Raw genomic sequence first — 14,865 nt, 5'->3', positions numbered from 1 at the left:
TGTACATATAAATTCTCATTCATATGGGATAAGTCACTGTAGCAATGTTTTGATGTTAACAAACATTCTCAGTTCAATACAGATAAAAATATTGTGTTTCCACCTTTAATATAAAATGAATGAACTATTAGTTGTGTAAACAACTTTTGACTTTCATTTCTAGTACTGCAGAAGCAGCAACAGTGGTTTTTCTTTCACACATTTGAGATGTATAAAGAAAGAGAAACTCTTCAAAAACTCCCCACTGTTTTTAATTATTTTCTAATAAAAAAAAAAACCTTGAGAATTTTTTTTGTAACACATAGCAGAGCTTATTTTTATTTCCAGAACTGTGAAATAGTAATGGTTTCTTACTTAGTATTTGATAGAAGGGTAAGTGTTATTTACAACTCTAAATGATTTTGAATTTTGAAAGTATTTGATTCAATTTCACAAAGCAGCAAAACAATGTTTTAGATTGGATGCTGCTGGAAAACAGACAACTTGAGAATATTTCTAGTGGGAACTGTTCCAGCTGAGAGAAAGAATAAAATGCATTTTCCCAAAGGACAAGGAGTTACTTTTACCTGTCTTTCTTCTTGTTTTTAAGTGCTTTCACTTTTTTTCTTTTAATGAAAGTGCTATGGCAGAGAATTCATGTTTTAGTTGAACACAGAGCAAGAAGCAGCAAGCTGAATTATATACTCAATACAAATCTCATACAATAATGATGAAATAGGTGTAAAATGACTGTAACCAAAGCAGACGCTTTATGAAGTAATGTCTCCTCTAAATTCAGGATGTGTAGGCAATATAGAGAAAATGAAGGTGCATTAAAAAAGATGAAATTGTAGACTAGACTGGCTGAAAGTTTTAATGAGATTGTAAAATATTATGATAAGCCTCTGTTTAAAATATACTCGGCCTTTGTCACTGCAGTATAAAGCAGATAAAACCTTAGCGAGACATCAGGGAACATAATTAGAAGTCAATCTGGCATGGAATTAACAGTGCTCAACAAACATAAGAAGCCAGTTCTGTGTCCCTGGCCTCTGACGAGAAGTTCTGCTGACTTCGACACTATGAAAAAATAACTCAAATAATTATGGATGGGACTGGACCTTGGTCATTATTTAATCTAAATACAGTAGAGCTTCTGTTTAGTAAAGGTGGCACAAACTGCAATGAAGAGGTATTAAACAAAGAGGTCAAAAGTCTGCTGCTACAAACTAAAGAAGCAACCACTTAATCTCAGGCAGCATAAAGATGCCCTACCTACAAAATATAGCAGTCATTACAAAATAAATGGGTATTTATAGTCAAATTTATCATCCTTATGTTGTTATATACCAACAGAAAGACACAAGACTCTTTATTAGATTAGGTTGGCTTTAGCTATTTTTTTTCTTGACTCTAAAATGATATTTTAATAGAGATATTTCACGAAAGGTTTAAGGTTTAGAACTGGGTAAATTCCATTCAGCTTTGCAAGGATAAAATTTGCATAATAGGGCTGCAATTCAAGATCATCTAGGAATAAAATTTCTCCTGAAATATCTGACATTTCCAAATGGAAATACCAATACCATCAGAACAAATCAACACTTCAGATTCAGTTCTAGGTTTACAGAAAAGGCTATAAAAAATAAGAATGACAAAATGTTTCATTCTAAAAAATGAAAGTTTTAAGCATAGCCAGTGGTTTCTAGTTCTTCATCAACCATTCATCAGTCTTTAGCTTCAAGTACAAGAAGTATGATAGTGGTCATAATGTTTTTGGTTTGCTTAAAACTTGTCATAACGTTTTTCTGTTTGCTTAAAAATTTTAGTAGTGAAGCTTACTGAACTACTCTAGCTTGTTTAAATGCATGGCAAAAGTCAAGCATTGGAATGTCTATTTTCCATTGCAAGGGCAGACAATGATATATGATCCTATACCTTACCTTTCAGATAGTCAAAGGAATAATGTAGCACAAATGCCTGTGAAAGATAGCTGGCATGAAGCAAGTCATACACCAGACATCATCTTCTGCAGTGACAAATTCTTTAGTGATCTGGATGGCGGGGGGGGGCGGGGGGGGGGGGAGAGAACTGGGGATAATGAATGTGCCCTAAACATTATCTTCATCACTCTAATGAGTTATTTAGTTACATATCCCTCTCCTATTGATAAGTAGATAAGTAGGAGGATATTTCATGGTAGCCATTCTGCAGAACATTCATCATCACAAAATCAGGTTCTTTACACAAGCTAGTCTGCTTACCACCTTCTTATTTGTGCATGTGCTCAGTATCTTGTATTTGTGCTTGTCTGAAGAAGTTCTATATATACACAAATTTCAAAAGTATCCAAAGAAAATCAACATCATTATTATACTGCTAAAATGGTTGCCAAGAGTCAGAAGAAAGTATTACCAGACATTCAGAACTGGGCATTATTAAAATTATTTCATTCACAGGTGGTCATATACTAACCACATAGAGACAACCACGTGCTTTTATTCCTGTTTCTGTGACTTCAAAAATATTCTAAAAAATGTCTCCAGACTCCCCATCCTATTTCTTCTTCAATATTCTAGAAATAATTTTGGATGCTGCCCCCACTTTCCCCTCTCCTAGCAAAAAGCTTGAAATTGCATGCTTTACTGAAAGTTTCCTGATTACTCACAGTAATTTTTCATGTGACTATTTAGTGTGAAATAAAAAAAAAAAAAAAGGAAAAAGAGAAAGTTTATTTACAAGTGTAGAAGGAACTGTTGAATTCATAAGGACAAATAAGGACCTTCTAGTATACTGAAAGCATCCATTTTCTTTATAGAAGATGAGATTCATATTCATGTCTAAACATGGACATACAGAATTCTCTACGTCCCAGTGGAAAAAAAAAATTAATAGCAATTGTATTAATGTTTCTGCAACTGAAAAGAAATTAATGAAAAAAAAAACCTAGTATATTTACATCTACATAAATAAAGCTGTGCTGAAACTGAATTCAGATTGCTAATATTTTCTAATTGAAGGAAACTGAACACTGATTTCTTTTTCACTTCAGTTATGAAACCAAGCCAAACCCTCTTCCTTCCTATATACCCAGCCACACCCCTTCTGAACTATTTGCCTGATTCATAGGCTACATCCCAATTCAAGAAAGATTTGTTTACAGGTGGGAGGAGGACATGATGAGTTTTGAACAGGACTTGTTTACAGCTGGACTGTAACCCAGCCTCTAGCACTCATCATAGCAAGCATCACAATGCTCACCTTGAACAAGATAATATAGGGAAGGTAATCTACAATCAGCTAACAAAATTAGATAATGCTGGTTTATTTCCACATTAAACTCTAAATTGCATTTAATAGATTGAGGGATAAAGTCTAACCAATCTTTTTCATATAAAGACAAAACACCGTATTTGGTTTATGTTTTATTACAGAAGTAGCTAGCCTAACCCCTAAAATGAATATTTTTAATTAGAATACTGTTTTGAAAAATTAAAGAAAATTGTGAATTTTAAACTCAAACTATTCATAGGAAGATTTTAAAAGGAACCGGGATAAAATCTGACAGAAAGCCAATTCCAAGATATTTGAGATACAGACTTCTTCATACTTTTGCCTTTGCTGCACCAAAATATAGCGGCTATTCATACAGTACCTCTGCGCAAGAAAACTTCCTGATACAAATTCAACAAGAATTAAAGCAATTACATATTCTGACTTCTATTGCTTCATTTCTCAAATGTTTTGAATACAAGTGTGATTTCTATTTGTATTCTATGATTTTGAAAGTCCACTAATTGCAAGACATTGTAAAATAAATGTAAATTGTCTGGATGGGCACCATCCAATTTCTAATGGACAGGTGTTCATACGAAAATTCAACAGCATCAGCAACAAGCTGGCAGTTACCAGTGGGGTGAGGGGTGTTAAGAAATTATTTGGCTCACAGCTGAACTTCCTATTTAACCACAGGGATGATCAAATTAAGTCAAGGTCAAGTATGTGACAGAACAGCTGCGCCATGCAACAGATAAGGACTGCTGGTATATATAGTAAATTTGTTTTGATTTTCTAATCTGCCTTTCATGTATTGCAATTCAAGGCTGCTACAGGAAGGAAAGTGGCCTCCTGCACTCTCAGCCTTTACTTTGGAGTCTCCAGGTTCAGCTCACTCCCAGGCTGCTCGAAGCCTTTGTGGTGGAGCAGCCCTCTAGCACTCACTGTGTCACTTCAATACCCCACCTCTGGTCTACAAGGAAAGCTTTACAGCTGTCCGATATGACACAATATTCTTCCCCCCAGCCCGAATAAAAGAGGTGATTAAATCCCCCTAACAGAATGAAATGTAGACTGGTGGTGAGGTTCTTGCCTGCAGAAAATTTTACTCTCAGATGTAGCCCACCTAGAACTCTTATTAACCACTATAAATATATGGTTTCAACATAGAGTGGTTTTGGGCCATGTAATGCTTTGGCTTCATAATCTATGATTTTCCTGTTTCAGTAAATGAAAATACATGATTTATGGCAGTTAATGCACAGGTACTGAAAACAGCGGCTGTAATTTTTTGGTACCCATCTGTCCTCCTCTTACACCATCTGTTTCTTTCACTCATTGCACTGGAATCCTGCTTTGCAAAATGGAATCTGAACTCTTTCATGTAGCACAGTGTAAGTTACCTAGTTACCCAGCTGAAAAACATTTTCAAAATAAATCGTTCTCCTTGTACTCTGTAGAAGGCAACAGACATCAATTTTGTTGTTAATATATGTCTGAGAAGTCCTTAATTCAACAAAATATATAACTGTCAGTAAATTTCCTCTGATTTCAGATTGTGTGCTTCAAAATAATACCATAAAAGCTCATCATTTTAATCAATTATTGATTACACTTTGGGGACTTCCCACCAATTCCACTTGATGCTGCTTTTAAAATGGTAAGTACCTACATAACTGTATGATATTATAAACTGGTTTAGATTTTTATAGCTAATACAACAGTATAAATGCACGGTATTATATGATTTAATTGGATAGTATAATTTTGATTAAACTGTGTTGACTGACGTTTTTAGAATTAACAGTTCTTTGGTCTGTTAATGATCAAAGGCTTTGATTTGACTCTTTACACTAAATGTAAGTGTTTAACAGGCAAAGAAAACCTAAGCAAGCCCTCCCCCCTTTACAATTCAAGATGGAAGATAAAAGCTGAAACTAATTTTTTGAGAAATTGTGTGTAACACAAATATAAAAGCCACTACTGTGTGAGATCATTCAATGGTTGAGAAAGGGGGAGGGTGTTGTTGCTCTGTAAAAGGGCTCACAGTTTATAACTTTGTCACTATTCATGGTGTCTCTTTTCTATACTAACACAGTATCTAAAATACCTACATGCCTTAAGTACTTTGGTTTATGCATTTACAACTTCATTATTAGCATCCTATTAAAAGGCTTACATTTTATTTGCAGCTGCAAAGAACTTTCGGCTGATAGTGAATTTATACAGAATAGAACATACAAGAATACTAGCATACAGAATACAGGTCACGGGAACATGCATTTAAACATACAGCTTTGTGACTAGAGTAATAGAAACTCTACTCATCGCTTTTTTTTTAATACCACATGTAATTTTACCAAAATTTCAGTAGCATAACTGCCTGTAAGAATTTTATGGAGTCAAAAGCAGTAAATTACCTGACCTCTTGAGAGCAGAAGCAATGTGTATAAGGGAATTTTAAAATATGTAGTAAGATCTTAAGGTGGAAATTAAATGTTTTTCCAAGATGAAAAATTGAAATGTGCTGGTAATAGCACTTTATAAAATGGAATTTTCATGTTAGAGATCCATCATAGTAAAGCAGATGACTAAAAAAACCCCAAGGATTGCAATTCTTTTAATCTTTATGTGTACATTTAAATACACATAGCCCATTTCTTCTCTGTATGGCAGAGTTTTAAGTACTTACAAATGAAAGCAAAAAAAATGGCTGATATTAATCATACAGAAAAAAATAAAGTCTATATTACTCCTGTTTTCTTTTAAAAAGCATTAATAATAAAGTATTTGCATAAAGTTAAAGCAAGAAAACACTTATATGTGAAAAAACATGCATCTTTCTGACATCTGCAAGCTACTTCTCTTGATCTGCTCTATAAATAGAAACTAATTATGGAGAGAATAAAAACAAGACAATGCCCTAGAAAATAAAAGAGACTGTCTTTTTAAAATATACTCAAAATAGCATGAGTAAATCTGTACCATACAGATGCACGACTATTAAACACATTTGAATTCTAAATCTTTTTCAGTCTTGTCTTCCTCCTTTTATAAGCAATGGTCAAACTTCCACTAACTTCATTCAAAGGCAAAATCAGCCTTGACACATTCTTCCTCTAGTAATATTTTCCGGCCTACAGAGTACCAGTATTAACTGTGAATGTCAGAAAAACTGTACAGGATCTAGTGAAAAAAAGTATTGAGTCCTCTAAATGAATGCCTGAGCTCTGACTTTTAAGTGAAGGCAGAGATCAGCAAGTCAGCTGCTGTTCATATTGCTTTCTTACTCATAATCAAAAACCAAAGGCTTGGGGAGTGCTTAGTAACATAATCCATTCCTTCCCAGGAATTTGATATAAGTTTTCTTTTAAAATAACTTTCTTCTCCTGCTCTGGTTATAAACATAACTTCAGAAGAAAGTATGATCCAAGGCTAAATTCCAAATCCAAAAGCTGACATAATATAGGGGTCAGCAGTGAGGTTGAAATTTCAAATTAATATGCTGAGTCAATCCTGTCAAGGTGGGTGTTAGGGCTTCTCAGTTTCAAAGGGTACCTCAGCTGCTGTCTTTGGACAGTAACGTTTCCCAGACTCACTGCAGAAGTGCGTCTCAAGCGGTTTCTTAGAGCAAATAGCAACCTCTTTATCTGTCAACAAAAAGGAGACTGACAAAAGGATAAAATCACCCACTCAGAGCTGGAGAGCACCATTAGAGGGACTGAAACGGAACCAAGTGCGGAAAGTTATCTTCCTTGGGAGCTGTGGGGAGGAGGTGGCTGGATGGAGCCACAGAGCTCAGCCAAGTTAAAAGTTGCATACTGGATTTTACAAAATTAAAAGTAAGCATGGCCTTTCTTTTTACATGTCTGCACTGAGAAGGGAGATTAAGATGCCAGAAATTATTATCCTTCCCAGGCAGAGTCACTCAGGAATCTGATCCATATGATTGCAGATAATTGATTCACCAGGATACAGCACCAAGGCACAATTCACATAGTTTGAGCACCACGCAACAACCCAGCCAAAAAAAAAAATCATTGTCCCATTAGAACAGTGTACAAACTGGCAATCTGCTATGCTGTTTTACAAAATCATCATGGGAGGAAATATCTTTAGGTTTGCCTTAACCTACCATCTGTCCACACAGAAAGTCAAAATGCATTCATTTACATACAACATTTTGCCAGCCAGTAGCAGTCGTTAAGCATTATTTCTCTCCCCTACCCTTCACTTTAAAAGGGACTATTCTATATGCCTTCAGTCATGGCATATACATTTTCTGTGAAGAAAACAAATCAAAGCAACTAGACATGTATCAGTGTGCTAAAAAGCACAGTCTAGACCAGTCCTAGTCTGTGCCTTCAGAGACCTATTTCAAACCAGCTGGACATTAACCTAAATAGCATTTACTTGAGTTTCAAATAAATTACACATTCTTAGTCCTAACTTCCTGTTTTAGAGTGGAACAACATTTTAATCTATCCTAAAGCGAGGACAAAATTAATCATGTAAGTCTAAGTGGTTGCACTGGGCATGCTAAATGAGGAATGGGCATAATCATTTAAAGCAAAAGCAATTAGATCACAGGGAATGCATTTAAATAGTTACAGCAGCAATTATTTCATTTCCAGCTACTTGAGACCATAGCACCATAACCTGAAAATTTAGTCAATGACTTTTTGTTTGTAGACAAGTGCTAAACTACAGGATTTTAGTTTTCCATGGTTAACTGATCAGATCACACTTTTCATTCATTCTTGTTTGTTAGATTTTATTGTTAATGCAGAAAATCTACATAATACTAAAAGCTAAAAGTACAGTGTCAAATAAATGGAATTTAATATAGAAATAAGAGGGCCCGTTGCATTTTTCAGTAATTTTTCATATTTATTAACTGAAAAACTCACTTCTGAATTTTAATTCACTAACAAATAACTTCATTAACCCAAAATTACAATTGCCTGTGGTGTTTCACGTCCTTCCAGAAGGCTGACTTCAAAAACATACAAACTTGGCAAAAGTTTCTCAGCTGTGCCTGGTTCTCTCTGCTACTGGACAATCTATTGCAATTAATGTATTAAAGAATAAACCAAATACCGCTTTCATGAGGGCAACCTGAGGAGCTATACTAAAATTACAGTTAATTATATAGGTATATGCTGGGTTTAACCCTCTGTAGAGGACCCCAGGCTTGGCATGAAATTGCCCTTTAGCTTGATAGGCATACAAGAACAAACTGCACTGACCTTCAGCTCAACATAACAGTGATATCTACATTGCAAAGTAAAGAGGTGAAATTTCATTTTAGTCAAGGGTCATACCACGTAGAAAGAAATAACATTTGATTGTTTTATACAAGTTTAGAGAACAATGATGACATGTATACATACATACAAAAAAAAAAAAACAAACAAAAACACTGAGTGCAGTTCTGTTAAAGGCTACAGAAGTGCAGAAGAAATGTGTGAAAGAAAACCATATAGAGGCCCAGTCCCCAGTAATGTCAGGGTTGCATATTTCCATGATAACGACTGAAGGTATGCCAAAGAACACCATACTAGTGGTCAGTCTGTTACTTGCTTTATTGTGCCATAGCGTTTGTAGATAAGTCACAATTGCTTGGTAGCTCACAAGAACTTTTTGATCTCCTCCACTCAGGCTATCGAAGCCACCTGTTTTCTATTTCTTGCATTAATCCTTTGCCTGTTCACTTTGTCCCTTCCTTTCAGATACTGTACAGGTTTTGCCTGGGATAAAACTAGGGGTTTTTTAATAGCAGTTCATATGGTGCTGTGTTTTGGACTTGTGATGAGAACAGTGTTGATAACAACCAATGTTTGAGCTATTGCTGAACAGTGCTTGCACAGCATCAAGGCTATCTCTGCATCTCATGCTGCCCCACCACTGAGTTGCTGAAGTTACACAAGAAACTGGGAGGGGACACAGCCAGGACAGCTGACTATAAATGACCAGAGGGATATCCCATACCATTTTGCATTATGCTCAGCAATAAAGCTGGGGGAAAGAAGGAAGAAGGGGGGTGTTAGAAGTTATGGTATTTGTCTTCCAAAGTAACTCTTATGTACAATGATACCCTGCTTTCCTGGAAATGGATAAATAGCTGCCTTCTGGGGTTAACACACAAATGACACAAAATACCCAGTTATTTTAATTAGTAGCAAAATAGCAATGTACCCCTCTATTGTCCTCTTTGAACCTCCTTTTTCTTCACTTATTGACAGAAAACTGAATGCATTTACTAAGAGCTATAACAAAAAGAATACAAATGTCAGGCTTTTACAAGGTCACAAAATACTTGTGTTTAACACTGGCAAGTTTGTGCAGATAAAAAATACCATGAATAGAAAAGATCTGGACTGCATAATCTGTCTTATTTTATCAGTATTTCATTTACACTTCTGCTTCTATTTCATTCCTACAGACCATGTCATCTAATTAGTCTCTGTTTTACAAGTTTATTGAAATAGTAGACAGGAGTATTAGTTGTGCTTATTTTATCCGTTACTAACAAAATAAAAGACATTCACAGAAGCAGATGACTCTTACTTTAAATCCTGTCCTAAGAGAGAAACTAATCCACTGCACTGATAAAATGAGTTTGGGTTAGGCTCACATACATGATAAAAAGCCTCTCAAATAGTATTTCATATGCAGATCAAACCCAAATGAAAAAATAAATTACATTACATAGTTTGACACAAATACAATGGTTACACTTGTATAAACCTCAGTAGATCAGAATTCCCACTGACTTCCATATGAAGTGGTGGGGTTTTGTACTTGTGTTCTCTCTGAAAACATACACCTCTGAAAAAGTATTTTGCAAAATGGTTTTGATTCCCTAACTTTATTTTCATAAGATCACACTAATTTTCTGTCTAAAAGACTGTTCTAGAACATCAGGAATATACGTGCAAAAAGAAATAAATTCTGTTCTTGAACTTATTCAGTTAACAGTAACTGCCATATTAGTGAATAACAAACATTTCAGGTAAAGTGAAAACCATTTTTCTGTTAGAAGTGCATTGTAGGTATAATCCTAGATTTTGCTAAATCACCAAGAATTAAGGCCAGGAAAAGATCAATAATGCGTGAGTGACTGCAAAATTTAAAAAAGTTAACAGATACGTCTACTATTGGAATTTTCATTAAGCCAATGTAAGACCTTTGGAATGTACCTTTGTAGATGGCCTAACTGTCTTCTATAATGACATAATTTTGCACAGAAGAATCATTTGATGAATGATTAAAACACTGAAGTGAAAAGAGGCTGAGAAAGATGTAGGAAATGTTTTATGCTTCTGTCAATTTATTGTTCCTCCAGGAGTAAGAAATCTTCACAAAAGGAATTTAAATCTTTGAAGAATAAAACATGCTAGTAAAACACAATCTCCCCTATGTAAAACAATAATACTATGTACACACAACTTCTTCAGAGGCAAAGCAGCCAGGCTAACACATCTGTCACAATGTCAGTATAGAATATCACATTTTGAACTATATTACTATCACAGAAAAAAAAAAAAAAAAAAAAAGAGTAGACTTTTACCTAATACTTCTGTCTCTCAAAGAACACTAATCCCATATATCAACCAAAAGTAACATTTTAACATTTGTCCCTCCTTCAAAAGCAATCTGAGAAATGAATCTTTGTGCTATCTGTACAGAGCACACTGCCCCAATATAACTTTTTTTAGTTAGTCATCACAGCTGATTTAAAAGCTATGTGAATATTGCTTCTCAGATATTATTATGGACCAAATGACCATCCTCTCATCCTACTCTTACCTGAGCCCAGAGATATGAAAACACACTCCCTACTTCAGCAGGCTCTTAGTTGTTCTTCTGCACGGAAATAACTAGGGTGTTCCTTTAACATTAATTTAATTTGGGTAGCAATTATATTATAAGGCACTGCTGTATGTGCAAAGTGCCACTTCTGCTCATCACATGGTGACAGTTTGAACATTCATAAACATCAAAACAAGTATGAACATTTTTAATCATGGGGATTCAACATAACAGTGATGTTTATCTCATCACCATGTTTTTTCTGCTACTAATACACATGCAAGGACAGTCTCATATCCTCACCATTTGCCTTAACATGATGTTCTAAACTTTTTTAATATGTCCATAAATCTTTCCAGACCTTGTTGCTTAATCTTTAATAATCTTGTTATTATCTAACTTCACAATTAGCAGTAAATTCTTAAAATTTTCAGCTACTGAATAATCATTATCTTAACCTAGAATTTGTAGTCATAGGAGCATAACTCATTTTTTTCCACCAAATACTTCAAAAAGCAGCAGTCAATAACAAATTTTAACCTTTCATTTTCATATTGTGCTGAATATCATTGAGGAGAATAATTTTTTGTTGCTCATTTTAATGGGATTAATCTTGTATCTAATTAATATATTCATCTTAACAAGACAAAAGTTGGTAAGCCTCCAGACTTTAAATCTCTTGAAAATTTGAAAACTCCAGTATCTTCATCAGAGACTTGGCTAAGAAGTATTTTTGACTTGCACCCAGACAAGTGGCCCAGGGTACTGAGGGATAAGGCTAGCACAGCACTATATATTTGTGACCCAGAATTTGAACACATTTTTTTTTAATCATACTCTTAATCAATATTTAAGCATAGATTCCAGAGACTATGAACTAAAACACAGCACCCTGAATTCCACCCTGTATCTTCAAAACCATCTGGTTTCTTACCTTCTCAGTCTGGATAACTCTACTGAAGAGAAATTATATTAGTCTTTGTTTCAGAAATAGAAAGCTAAAGCATACAAATATACTTGTCACAGCTACAAGATGTATAACAAAACAAGAAGTCTCCGGGTATACAACTTCTAACCCTCTTTCTAACACTAGTCTGAACAAAGGGCCAGGATTAAGCATTGTACACACATTTGTGTACCCAAGGAATCTTAAGAGTTTTCATAAAGAAGAGCTTATAGCGTTGTGCTCCTGACCAAAAAAAGTTTACAGCAGCTCTATCTTTAAGCAATATAAAACAAACTGGATTTTAGCACTCAAGGGTGGCAAAGCCTGAAGGAAATCTTGGGAAGAACAACATTTAGGCAATCCAAACTTCCATTTCCACCTTGAATGCACATGAATTTGAATTTACTAAATTCTGTGTAGAATAAAAACCTGTTTACAAAACCAAAAATTGTATGACAAATAATTGAAATAACACCTCTTTCCTTCAGCATAATAAAAATGGATGAGAATTAATTTAAGGGTTCTTTCTCCAACAGGTATTTAGCAGAAGTTTTACTCATCTAATAATTTTTACAATGACAAAAAACAGTCAATTTTTTTTTTTTTTCAAAATAGAGATGAACCAAAGTTCTCTCATGATGAGGCTTAAATCATCTTTACTTCCTCCTTTTCAGAATTTTTTTAATGAAAGAGATTTAAGAAGAGGTTCAGTTGTGCCAAATTAAGGTTGTAATGACTGATCAATAGATAGGATATCAACTATGAAAACAGAATCTCTTCTATTAAAAAATTAAATAAAAGGAGCTCCTGAGTACAAAAGCAGTAAGTTTTTTGTCTTGCTATATATAATACTGCCTTTGTAATTTTTTACTAGACAGCATATTCAGCTAAGAGCTTCACTGACCATCCTTCTCTTTTTTTGTTCACTGATCATAGCATAGGGATGTGGATAAGACTCAAGAGTCCTTCTGGGGAAAAAGAAATTAAAAAAAAAAATAAAGAACCACAACTCTAACTCACCCAGAGCTACATCCTAGCTTGGAAACTTCTTTCAGTCACAGAATGGCAGATTTTGCCTCTGAAGATGAAGTGGGCTTCAAATACAAAACAACAAGTATAGGATAATATTAGGGAGTCCCTTGTTTCTCTTTACCTGATAGCTCTTGAGTTTTGCTCGTAAGAAATTCTAGCAGGTTTTTGTGCTCAAATAGAAAGAAAAACCTGCCTTTGTAAAACTTCAGTTCTATAGGAGCACCAAAGATACTTCTGAAAATGTACCTGCCTACAAGATGACGTTGGATCTTTAAACTGAGACACATGATGTCTGTCTTTCAGATCAGGGTCCGCTGAGCTTAGGAAAAAACAGGAACCATTGTATCATGAGCTAAGAAAATTGTTTGAAGCTTCAGTTAATTTGAACTTTATAATACATTCACTTGTTTATAATACGTTAATTTGTCTGGTTTTGAAATGACAGGTGAGTTAATTTATGATTTTTTTTTAAATATAACTCTAATTCTCTCCTCCAAGATGTCTTGCATAAACAGAACTTAAACAGAACTGATAACCATTAAAAGCATCAGCATAACATACTACTCACTTTCACTGTTTTGCTAGAATGCCCCAGGTATAGAAACAATGCTTAGAAATGATAAATGCAGAGCAAAATTCAGGCTCATTAAGAGAATATATAATTCATATGTTAGAATGTTCTTGCATATATGTGGATTATCTTGACAATCAATTCACAAAAAAGGGGGAGCTTGGGACCTAGAGGGCACATTTTCAAAGCTTTATACAGGAGGTACACTCATTAATCCTATTAATTAATAATATCCTATATTAATAATAGGATTAGTGTATACACCATTTACATTTGGCTTTCAAAATGTTCCACATTTAGACCAAACTTAAGGAAACAGATGAAATAAAAAAGAAATCCTAGTAACATATCAACCAGTGATTATTCCTTTCCATTCATGTATAAACTGCTCAACAGTCCTTTTATGTTTTTGTTGGAATAACTACTGCTGGAAAGCAGTAATTCTAAGGCAGATTTTATTGTTTGGGCTACTAACATAGAAATTATTCTACCCTCCTGAATCTTCCATTTATTTTTTCCACATTGTAAAAACAGACACCCTGAAATCCCTATAAAAGATACTACACAGCAAAACTGTGTCCTCTACATTAAAGAGGACGTACAGGTTAATGAAATGTAGGATCAGCATTTCTCTGACAGTGTCTGCACATCTTCTGGTTGCCAAGCTACAAAATACAACCAAATTTGAGTTTTCATGTATGAAAACAGCTTTTGGGGAAAGTGTCCAAACAAACAACTGTGGGGGAGGTTTTTATTTGCTTGCAGAAGAGACACTACATCATGAGGATCAAACTTACCCACTTCATCTCTCACAGGCAATCTAAAAAACTCCACATGTTTATTTGTCTAAGTATTTGCCTTTCTTATCCCTTTAATCTTGACAAAAAGACCATAAAAGGCATCAGGTAAAGTCATTTTTCACAGTTACTGTGCCAGACCATCTTGTTAGGAAACAAATCAAAACCACAAGCTCATTCCACACAAGCTGCAAAACAATTTCCATACAAAAGTGATTTTGGATAAAGTGAGACAAAAGATAGATTCTGGTCAAAAATTAAAATCAGCTATGCATCAGCTCAGATATAAACTAGCTGACATTCCTTCTAGATGTCTTGTGTATCCATCATACCCTGCAGAATATTTTCAGGCTGATATGTGTTAAACTATTAACTGTTTTCACTTAGAAGAACATATATCATAAATATCTCGATAAAAGCCTGCGAATAAAAGTAATTTAAGAAAAAAT

General features: G+C 34.6%; 1 protein-coding gene across 1 annotated transcript in view; it reads left to right on the top strand.

Annotated features, from left to right (window-relative positions):
* Window positions 1-14,865, top strand: part of B3GALT1 (beta-1,3-galactosyltransferase 1) — a 210,967-nt gene that overhangs the window by 143,243 nt on the left and 52,859 nt on the right. The window contains exon 3 of the mRNA XM_055813076.1: window positions 4,811-4,915. The gene's annotated coding sequence lies outside the window, so the exon portion shown is untranslated. The remainder of the gene's footprint in view (window positions 1-4,810; window positions 4,916-14,865) is intronic.

Source organism: Falco peregrinus, chromosome 8 (genome assembly GCF_023634155.1).
Source record: "Falco peregrinus isolate bFalPer1 chromosome 8, bFalPer1.pri, whole genome shotgun sequence".
Taxonomy (NCBI): domain Eukaryota; kingdom Metazoa; phylum Chordata; class Aves; order Falconiformes; family Falconidae; genus Falco; species Falco peregrinus.
This window is presented reverse-complemented; position numbering and strand designations above follow the sequence as displayed.